Raw genomic sequence first — 10990 nt, forward strand, 5'->3', positions numbered from 1 at the left:
ATGGATGCAGCTGGAGGACATTATTCTAAGAGAATTAACATGGGATGGAAAACCAAATACTGCATGTTCCCACATGCTGGGGGATTTTGCTATTTCACTTACCAATCCGTTGCTATCTTGTTAAGTGTTAATCCAATACTTACATAGTAATGGATTTTTTTTTTTTTTTTGAGACAGGGTCTCACTCTGTCACCCAGGCAGCTAAACATTGAGTACTCATGGGCATAAAGATGGGAACAACAGACACTGCGGACCACTAGAGGTGGGAGGGAGAAAGAGCATCGTGGTTTGAAAAAACTGCCTATTGCATACTATGCTCCATATCCTAAACCTCAGCATCACACAATATACTCATGTAACAGACTTGTATTTGTACCCTGTAAATCTAAAATAAAAGTTGAAGAAGAAAAAAAATCACTTTTCTAACTGAAGGATTATATTTAGAAACAAAAATGTGTAATTTATTCTAAATAGATAAGCATATAACTCTATAATCAGTCTTCCCACCTAGATATTGTCATTTTGAAATTCTCAGAGTGATCCTATATACAAATTTCTCCTTTGAGAGAGAACTTATGAAACCTTTCCCAGCTTTTCACTGATCCATCCCCAGCATATGTGGGCGGCCTAGGATCCCCCTATTTACTTTCAGCCCCCCACTGCCCATTTATCTGCTTTAGGAGTCGCTGTCCAGAAAGGCTGGAGAGCGTTTCCTTTTGGCCAAGGCTTGTGCCTCTTTCATTTCTCCATTACTCTTTTCCGGAAATGTCAGTTACGCTTGAGTTGGGTTCCTTGAGGCTAATGGCCAACAGTTCACCCCTCGTTCCAGAAGACCTCTGTGCCCTCGGACCCTGCCACATGAGCTCCTCCTCAGTGCCTCAGGAATGTCTGCCTGCTTGTGTTCTCACCTCCACCTGCCAGTCAGCTGTGTGAAGAAAAGATGTCTGATTAGGTCCCTGCTGAGACCATTTTGCTGCCAACCACAAACACACACATTCCTTCTTAAGGAAGCGACCTGCAGCTCTGCTTTCACACTCCTAGCTTGCAGAAAGAAATTCAAGGCTAATAGCTTTAGATTTGTGTCAAAGGCATTATGTTCATTAGACATAGTGTAAAAACACAATGGCTTGTACATATGCTGGGGGATTTTGCTATTTCACTTACCAATCCGTTGCTATCTTGTTAAGTGTTAATCCAATACTTACATAGTAATGGATTTTTTTTTTTTTTTTTTTTGAGACAGGGGCTCACACTGCCACCCCGGCTGGGGTGCAGTGGTGTGATCATAGCTCACTGCAGCCTGGAAATCCTGGACTCGAGCAATCCTTCTGTCTCAGACTCCCAAGTAGCTAGGACCGCAGAAACATTCCACCATGCCTGGCTATTTTTATTTTTATTTTTTGTAGAGATAGGATCTTACTCTGTTGCCCAGACAATTATGTCTAATTTTTTAGTTAATGCAAAAACATACAGACTTGGGTTTTACATATTTATAAGACTCTTTGAGTGTTTTTTTTAAAAATGGGGTGGTGGATAATGAGCCTAATAAAAACTAATTTATTGAAACCAAATTAAAACTCTTTACACTTCGCTGAGAAATGGCATCTATGTTATTGGTATCTAAGATCAATTTTCTAAGAAGGTCATAAGAAAAATTCACAAATACACAAGAATGTAGAACCACATTGATTTTTTAAAAATCTCAACAGCAATCACTAAATTAAATTATCTTGTTATTTAAAAATATATTTATTGAAAGCCAACTAACTGTCCAGTACTGTATGCCAGGTATACTTTGTAAACAGTGGGAAACAAGCATACGGTTCAAATTACTACAGAATCTTAATGATTCTTTAAAAATTAAAGAATCATCAATGTATGTATCAGGGTTTGTGTATTAATATTGAACCAGTGAACCAAAAATAAGAAATGCATATGCATGAATACTTTCAAATAATGATAAAGAAGGAATTAAACGAGAAGAATAGGAGAGTTTAAGAGAAAACGAAAGGGGAAGTTTTCATTTCTTTGGTCCTGCTGTGCGTGTGGCCGAAACTGGGATAATAGAGAAATCATCTAAGACTAAGGCACCAGGTTTTCCCTCTAATTAGGGAAGCAACAGATGATCTAACAGGTGACAATCCACTGTAGGAGTTCTGTGTTACCCCTATGAATGGGGTCTGCTGGAGGCCTAAAGGAGTCATACTCTGTTTGGAAGAGCCAGAAGAGGCATCTGGGAGAAGATGGCATACCATCTTGAAAGACCTTGGTTATTTCCTTAATGACCACAATGCTCTCAGCACTTTCCCTGAGGTGTAAGTCACTTCCCTACAATAGTTGCTAAAGGGAATGAAGAGCATATGTGTCTGGATGAGAGCAGAGAACTTGGGGAAAGAGTTAAAGGGTATCAATATAGAAATGAAGCCTTCTTGTTTCATTGCTTTACAGTTTGTGGAGTTGAACATTTCTTATAGGAGAAAAAGTTATGTTAGAAAAGGACTATTTACCTAAGGTGCAAATCAAAGGAAAAAGTCCTTTTCTCTATAGCCATGGTAGGTGCACTCAGAGCCCTCTGATTTATGCACTGCAGCTCCACCTGTCTTTGTGTGTGCCGCTCATTCCTCTTCAAGCCGCAGCCCCTCCTGACTTTCCCCTACTTCACTTTGATAACTTCTACCTGACCTCTGAGAAATGTCCTTAAGTGTCCCTGCCTTAAAGCAGTCCTTCCTGATTCTTCAATATTGAATTAGCTTCTCCCTGAAGCAAAGTTCTCCACAATATTCTCTGTAATAGGATAAGATAATTCCCTTTCATAATTTTTTGCAACACTATTTGATGTCTATTATTTGTCTCCAGTGATACACTAGATGGGATGTCTTAAATATGCTTAGTTTAACGAACTCTTATCTTCCAGAGCCTATTGCAGAGTCATAGGACCCAATAGCTAGGTCATTAATAAATAGTTAGTGAATTAAAAGATGGATGAATCATCAGTAGATTCATGGCCTTATGAGAAGATTCACAATATCTAGTCTAAGTATTCTGTCAATGATTATAGTAGTTTGAAGGTACATTCTTTAGTAGAATGTTACTAGGATTACCCCAACCCCAGTTTACTGTAGGTAGATTAGTTATCTATTTGCATATAGGGATATCTATTTGTAAATGGGACTGCTATCATCTGAAGTCTTGACTGTGGCTGGAAAATACATTTGCAAGGTGGCTCACTCATGTGCTCACAAGCTGGTGCTGATAAGTTGATTCTTTTCTACTTAGACCTCTTCCTGGGGCTTCTTGAATATCCTTACCACAAGACAGCTGGCTTCCCACTGAGAAAGCAATCCAAGGTAGATTCCAAGGTAAAAACTGCAATGCTTTTTATAACTTAGTCTTGGAAGTCACATACTTTTGCCATAGTCTATTGGGTTGATAGGTAAGCTGTGATTCAATGTGAAAGGAGCAGCACAAAAGAGATATTACAAGGAAGTGAGAATCAATGGTGCCATTTTGGAGGCCTATTATCACACTGGACTGTGTAAATCCTCCCCTTATTCTTTGAGAAGGGATTCAGAGTCTTTTTCATTTGGCCATACCCCAGAGGGGCACTGGGGAAGGTTTTGAAGAAGAGTTTAAACCCAGGGGAACTACATATGAGCTACACAATAATTGTCGACAGGCAAAGAGTCTTTGACTTACCTTCAACCTTTCACCTATGGTCCCCCATGCCCTTTGGCAACATAAATAAATTTCCTCAATATCCCTCTTCGGTGGGTGTTATTTTCCTTATTATAGATGATAAGTTAGGGCCAAAACACAGTCAGGGGAATTGCCCAAGGATATAACATATGTCACTGTCAGAATGGGGATTACAACTCAAGGTATCCAAATTCCAAACTTATGTTTAGACTAGACCACCTCTGGTGCATAATGAATTGTGGCATGGACTCACTTCTCTGAATTTCCCTTTAATTCTACCTAACGCCTGCTGAATTCATCTCCTTACAACCCCGTGCATACACGCACCCATACACACACACACCCCTCACCATTTTCCCATACCTTCAGAAAACCCAAGTAGCCTCTTCACGACAGTCTCTTTTTTGCCAAAAGGGTGCCCCCAGGGGGTATTTTTAGAGTAAGAGCTGAGGCTCCCACCTTCAAAATGAGAAAGTTATAATTTTCATATTGTATCTCTTTGCCAACTGTAAATCAGTCATTTTAAGGATGTTTCCCATTCCTGTTTCCCTTCAGGCAGCTCTTATTCCTCTCCGGAAAAAGAAAAGATTTGCTTTATAGCTAACTGCAGGACTGAAATGACATATAAAATAGCAACAGCAGGGAACAAATGTGTCCCTAAAGTGGCAATATGGTGCCTTTTTGTGTGTTTTAAGGCTTTGCAGTGAGAGGCAATTTTTCTTTTCTGGCTTTCTATTTGAATAGTTGTTGAAAATTTAGAAAACAATATTAGGTGTGTTCACTAATGGGGCCTGACCTGAGTTGTTCAGTACTATTGGTGGTAGATATATATAAAACTATGTATTTAATACATTTCAGTATTACTCTGGCCAACTGCTCTGATGGTATTTGCAGGGCAAATCTATCAAGCTAATGACAAAGATTGTTTCATTATTAGATGTGGGTATTTTTATTATATAATACTTTTTTCCCACCAAAATCATTGGTGTTCTATATCATTAATTGAAAAACCATAGAATAAAAACCTATTTTATTTCCTCCTTTATCTTTTCCTTCCTTTCAATGTAAGAAACAGCCATTCTGACTGTCAAGCCTATTTTCTTTTATTTTTGTCAAATAGGACAATTCAAACATTTCTTTTGAAACAAAGAACCCGAAAGCCAAAATAATGTCTATATTTCTCCAAACTCCCTACAGTATCAATAAATCCAAAGGGCTGACAGCATGGGCAAAGTTCTACACAGAGAGAAAAAGCAAATTGGATCAACAGTGTTGTTCATTATCCTCCATATTAGAAAACAATGCTGCTGGAGAGAAGGAGGTTATTTCCTGCAGGGAAGACCCCTGTGTGACCTGCCTTTCTCACCACACTGCCTGTATGCTGCCTCCCTCGCAGGCGAGACTTGCAAGCCCGATTTTAAACAAGGAAAGGAATGCCTGCTTGTTATTTTTTCCTTCTGTACCCCTTCTCCCCACCTCACTTCACATTGATAAACCAGGTCTTCTCCCATCCCCTTTAACATTCAACACAATGTAATATTATGGGATGACTTAATTTCCAGAGGTCACTGTTCTGCAGTAGTAGTTGGAGGAAGAAGGATGACCACACAGTCAGATGTGTCTTCATCCACATACACAATATAAAAGAATTTCCCACAATGCCTAGCAGCATGGCACAGTGGTGAAGGCAACCGCCTTGATTCTCATTCTTCATCTGCCTCTGACAAACTGGGCAAACTTGGACTTCTCTGCTTAGTCTTCTCATTTAGGAGATGATCTGAGGACTCCTATTTCTAAATGCTTTTCTGACTTGAGGATTCCAGGCCCAAGAATGACATTTCCAGACTGTGGGCCTGAGGAGGGGAATTTTGCGGGGATGGGTGATAGCCCATGTGCACAGTGAGCGTGGGATTGGAGAAGAAGCACAAGCAAGCTTATGACTGGCCTGTGTTGTGGCCTAAGGGAACTATTAATCATGTGCTTTCCTCTCCAGATTCAAAACCATGTGAGAGAGAGATGCAGGAGCCAGGGCTCAAAAGGTCAACCTAATTATTGGCAACCTTGAACTGGAAACCTGGCTTGGGCCTGAGACTCAAATGGGCTTCCAATTCTTTCCCTCCCTGATTTCACCCTCTGTTCCAAGTTAATATATATTTTTTTATGTTTAGCACTTAATATGTGTTCTAAGTCCTTGACATGGAATAAAAACTCGCTTAAATGTTACATTAATCTCTTGTGGTAGATAGGGACTGTTATATCCTTGTTTTATGGGTGAAAACACTGGGGCACAGATAGGTTGGGTTAGGTGCCCAAGGTTGTAGAGCTCGTATGTAGCAGAATAGCATTGACAACCAGGCAGCCTGCCCCTGGCATCCTGAATGGGCTATCACTACGCTAGTCTCAAGCAAGCAAAGCAGCTGGCTGAGGGAAACTCCTTCTCCTGCAGAGCTGGTCCAGGGAAGCTGGGCAGTGTGGCAAGCGTGTGAGGATCTGAAGGGGCCTGGATAGCCTTTCTTATCTCACCAACGAGATAAAAGTCATTCCTTGGAGGAATGAGTGAGCAGTGGCAGTGTTATTCCAAGAGGACAGATGTTTTTATTATATGAGCCAAGGCAGGAACACAGGAAAAGAGAAGACAGTTTACCCTTTAAGGGCAGCTCGTTTCTTCAGAATGTGAACAAATGCCACTGCCATAATCTCCATTAGAGGCCAAGAGATAAGGGTCTGACTGCCTTTTGGAGAAGTCTAGCCCCAGAATGGTGTTAGGCAGGGTGGGCTATATGCAGGGTTCAGGGCAAAATGAAAATGCCGGGCTCCTTGTTCAAGATTATCAATAATTTCAAGATGGTGACAACAGAGCATGAACCCAAGCTCAGGGCCCTGTCTAATCGTGGAGACCTGTGTGACTTCACCGGTCATATGCCCATGGAGCCAGCCCTGTGATAAGTCCGGAACTCAGATCTAGGACATGCTGAAGGTGATTTCTCATGGAGCCAAAGGCAGCAAGATCATTATACCACTTGGACTGATGTGGAGCTGTAGCACGGCTTACAGCTGCACATTAGAATCACATGGGGAGCTTTTAAAAACTACTGATGCCGTACACCAATTGGATCAGCATCTGTGGGGGCAGGGTCCAGGTAATTGGTGTTTTATAAAACCGTCCCAGGTGGTTCCAGTGTTTAGCAGGGTGAAAACAATGGTTTATTTTCTAATTAGCTCAAGGGTCCTCAGGGAGACATCTTGGTTGTGGTTCTAGAATTCTCCTTTTGAAGATCTTCAAGTCCAAAACACAATATGGGCAGCACTACATCTGAGCCCGGCGGGTAATATAAACTAATGTAAGATGCTAAGAATTAGAAAGAGACACCCTCAGCCCCAGATCCTCAAGAGACAGGAGGGATCAAGAGAGAATATTGCAAACAAGAAAGCCCAGAGAACATCTGACATGAGTGACAGCTCCTCAGTCCTTGACCCATTGTTGCCCTGAAGAAGATGTCCCTGGGTGGCCAGAGCACATTATCCATCAAGAGAAGTTGGACAGCCAGATGGTTAAATAAAGTATCTCAATTTTCCCATGTGCTGACAAATAAAAAACGGAATAAGAACAAAAACTAAGAGTGACTCTATTCTGGCCCTGCAAAATAGTGGAGCGGGTGCACAGACTGCCAGTTCGCAGCTAAATTAAACAGCATGGAATCAGAGACTCATACGCATGTGAACTAGAAAACACCTTCAATATGTGGATGAGGAAACTGAAGCTTAGACGATGGGAAGGGTCCCAGTCACCTATATCGTGAGCTTTCGGCAAGGCTAGGTGTAGAACACGGGGCTTCTTTTCTGACTCCTGTATCCTTTCCATTACAGTGCATCTTATTTGGAGAAGAAAGGCAAACAGATGCAAAATTCAATGACGTCTCAGAGTATTTGACAAAGAGTACTAGAACTTTGTCTCACATTAAATTCATTGTCCTCTTAATGGTTTAAATGACTAGCCATGGTTTGAATTAATTCAGATCTCCTGTTTTTTGCTCTTTTTTTGTGGCTACATCCCTAATACCTAGAATATGTGCCTGGTTCATGGCAGATGCTTGGTAAATATTTGTTGAATGAATGATTGCATAAATGAGTGACTATCACAGAGATACAGCCTTCCTAAATATTTGTGTGTGTTTTTAAACCAACACATTTAAAAATTATCATACCTATAGGATTAAGTCACATTTTAAGCTGTTTGGTTGAATTCACTAATAAAATAAATCAATGTTGTATTTCCTGAATAGAAAGGAATGACTCATTGCAGAAAGGAAAATATTGCTTTAATTTAAAATTAATCAATAAGCTCTTGCTTCTTTGGATTTTTTCCTTATAATGCCAAGCAACATGGTAACAGATAGGCTTTCTTGCTGAGACTGGGCATCCTGAATTTCTAATCATGTCTCTGACCCCATGGCAGGGTAGCAACTGGAAACCATAAAAAAATGTGGTGCCATGTCTTGAAGTCTTGCCTCGATGCCCACTTGCCTTACATGCTTAGAGCTTTTAAATGTATGCGCACAATATAGGTTAGGTCTCATAGTTCTTTTGGATCAAGTGACTGGGCACAGGTTTTCCTAAGATCTTCTTCTATGTCCAGGTGGGAGAAATACCCTTTTGCAAGACAATTGACAGTTTGGTGAAACATTTTCCACGGAAGATGAGTTGTGCCAGGGAGGAGAGTCTTGTATGTGTCACTATTCCAGTTTCTTCAGATGGAAAATTCTCATTTGACTGAGGTTACAAGGTTGAAAATTGGTGGAGTCGAGATTTCTGGAGTCCAGACTGTGGCTTTGAGAATTACTCTAAACATCAGATTGTTTATGAAGAAGGAATCTTTATGCTTCCAGAATCCTTGTAGGCTTGTGGATTCATGGAAAAAATTATCAAAGCATGGCAAGACCAGCTGGCATGGATTTTCAGAGACATGGAGTTGGCAGCACATGCCAGGGTTGGTCTGTGTTTAGAGGAGGGGGCTTGCCTGCTGAGATCTTTCTCCCCACTGTGGCTCCTTGATTCTCTAAAATGATTGTGGTAACAACAGAAGGGAAATGTGATCTCCAAGGAAGCTGGTTTGGATGAGATCTTGTGGAATGAAGTGGGTGTTAGGAAAATCCAGGCTCATTCAGTTCATTCAGGCACAAAAGGAATTTGTGAAAGAGGAATAGTAAAAGAAACAAATAATTTATAAATAACAAACTTTTGCTGCCTCACCTTGACTTAACTCTGGTCTGGTTAGCTACTTGCCTTCTTTGGACTTTTTTTTTTTTTTTAACTGAGAAACAGTCAAATATTGACTTATAAAAATGGCAACTTCAATTTCCCCCTCATATTTTTAGCATATTATGAATTTCTTTATAGAGATATTAAAATTTTTTTTGATCCACTCTCTGGGGATAAGGATTTGCATCTTCAAGAGCCAATAATTAATTAAGGGGAACAAGAAGCAATGGCTAGGTGGGGCTGACGGTTCAGCAACATTTTCCCAGTAGGGACGCGCCCAGGAAAGGAGGCCCTTTTCATATTAATTTGAAACAACTCTGCTGCCTGCATTCCTCTACCTGAGCAAATAAACATATTGACTGCAGGTGGGAGTTGGGGGGGGTGTTGGGCTCTGCTTTCTACTGGGATAGGCTGAGAGCCTCAGCAGTATTTAGGGTAACAATGACAGTGTGTGTGGAGCACATACAGTGTGCCAGGCACTCTATTAAGAATGTTACATACGTGGTCACATTTGTTCTTTTAAAAAACTGCATAAAGTGGTTATCATCCCCATTTTACAGACAAAACAGGCTCAGAGAAGTTTAGAAATAAAGGCCAGGCTAGGTGTGGTGGCTCATGCCTGCAATCTCAAAGGCGGGCGGATCACAAGGTCCGGAGATTGAGACCAGCCTGGTCCAAGTTCATACAACTCACAAGCAGAAGGATAAAGTCTATTTATATTCAGAGGCTGGTTGTTCACCTTCACTACACAGACTTCCAAAGGCAGCATTCACTCAATGAACACTGATGGAACCTTCTTGGGCCTCTGTGGACCAGACACGCAGGCAAACAGGATTTTTGTTTGTTTGTTTTTGTTTTTTACCGAAACCAGTAGACTTTTAGAGTAGCTTGTAGAGAGCTGGAGAATATGAGGGAAGGTCAGAGGCTTGAAGTTTCTTTTAAAAAACCTTGAGACTGACGCTTCTTGTGTGAAGATAACTTTTATCCACCCCTCACCCCATCATAGAATATTGGAGCAGTCAGATGGAAGGGGTCCAGGTGTGAATCATTAAGACCACAGGCACAAGACCTGAAGCTTTATCCAGAGTTGGATGTGGACTGGGAAATTAGCAGGGCTTCTTACTGATTGAGCTATTTAATCCTCAGGGAAGTTCAATGTCATTGTCATATTTGGACTTATGAGTGTCATAAGGCTGGTTGCCTTTTGATGATAACGATAATGAGTAAACATTAGATTCACATTCCATTACTGAATCTCTGGTAATCATAATAACAACCAGCATTTATTGAGTATCCACTATTTCCTACACTTTTTTAGTTACATATCAACATGCTCCTGCCTGGAGAGAGGTATCATTATCCCTTTTTTAAGTTGGAAACAAAAATCACAGAGGTTTAGAAAAATTAGATGGCGTATATCTGTCCAACTCTCAGGCCTATGCTGTGTGCCTTACTGAGACTCTGTTGAGAAGCAGAGGGAAGAGAAACAAGAACGTATAGCACATAGCTTACTCTCCAGGTATTAGCAAGACTATCAGGGAAAAGAGGCATAGCTGAGTACTCAAGGACTGGCTTTTGAGTGTGACTTATTAAATGGTGAATTCAGGCAAGTTGTTCAGCTTCCCTAAGTCTCAGTTTCCTTAACTGTAAAATGGACATAATAAAATGACCTACCTGCTAGGGCAGTGGTGATTATTGAATAAGAAATCTCTTCAAGGACTTTATTGCCTAAGAATAAAGGCCAGGCTGGATACGGTGGCTCATGCCTATAATCTCAACACTTTGGGAGACCGAGGTAGGTGGATCATGAGGTCAGGAGATTGAGACCCGCCTCGTCAACATGGTGAAACCCCATATTTACTAAAAATACAAAAATTAGCTGGGTGTGGTGGTGGGCGCCTGTAATCTTAGCTACTCAGGAGGCTGAGGCAGAAGAATTGATTGAATCCAGGAGGTGGAGGCTACAGTGAGCTGAGATTGTGCCACTATACTTCAGCCTGGGTGACAGAGTGAGACTCCATCTCAAAAAAAAAAA

This window comes from Sapajus apella, unplaced genomic scaffold, assembly GCF_009761245.1.
Source record: "Sapajus apella isolate SASKATOON/1434 unplaced genomic scaffold, GSC_monkey_1.0 scaffold4, whole genome shotgun sequence".
NCBI classification, from domain to species: Eukaryota; Metazoa; Chordata; class Mammalia; order Primates; family Cebidae; genus Sapajus; species Sapajus apella.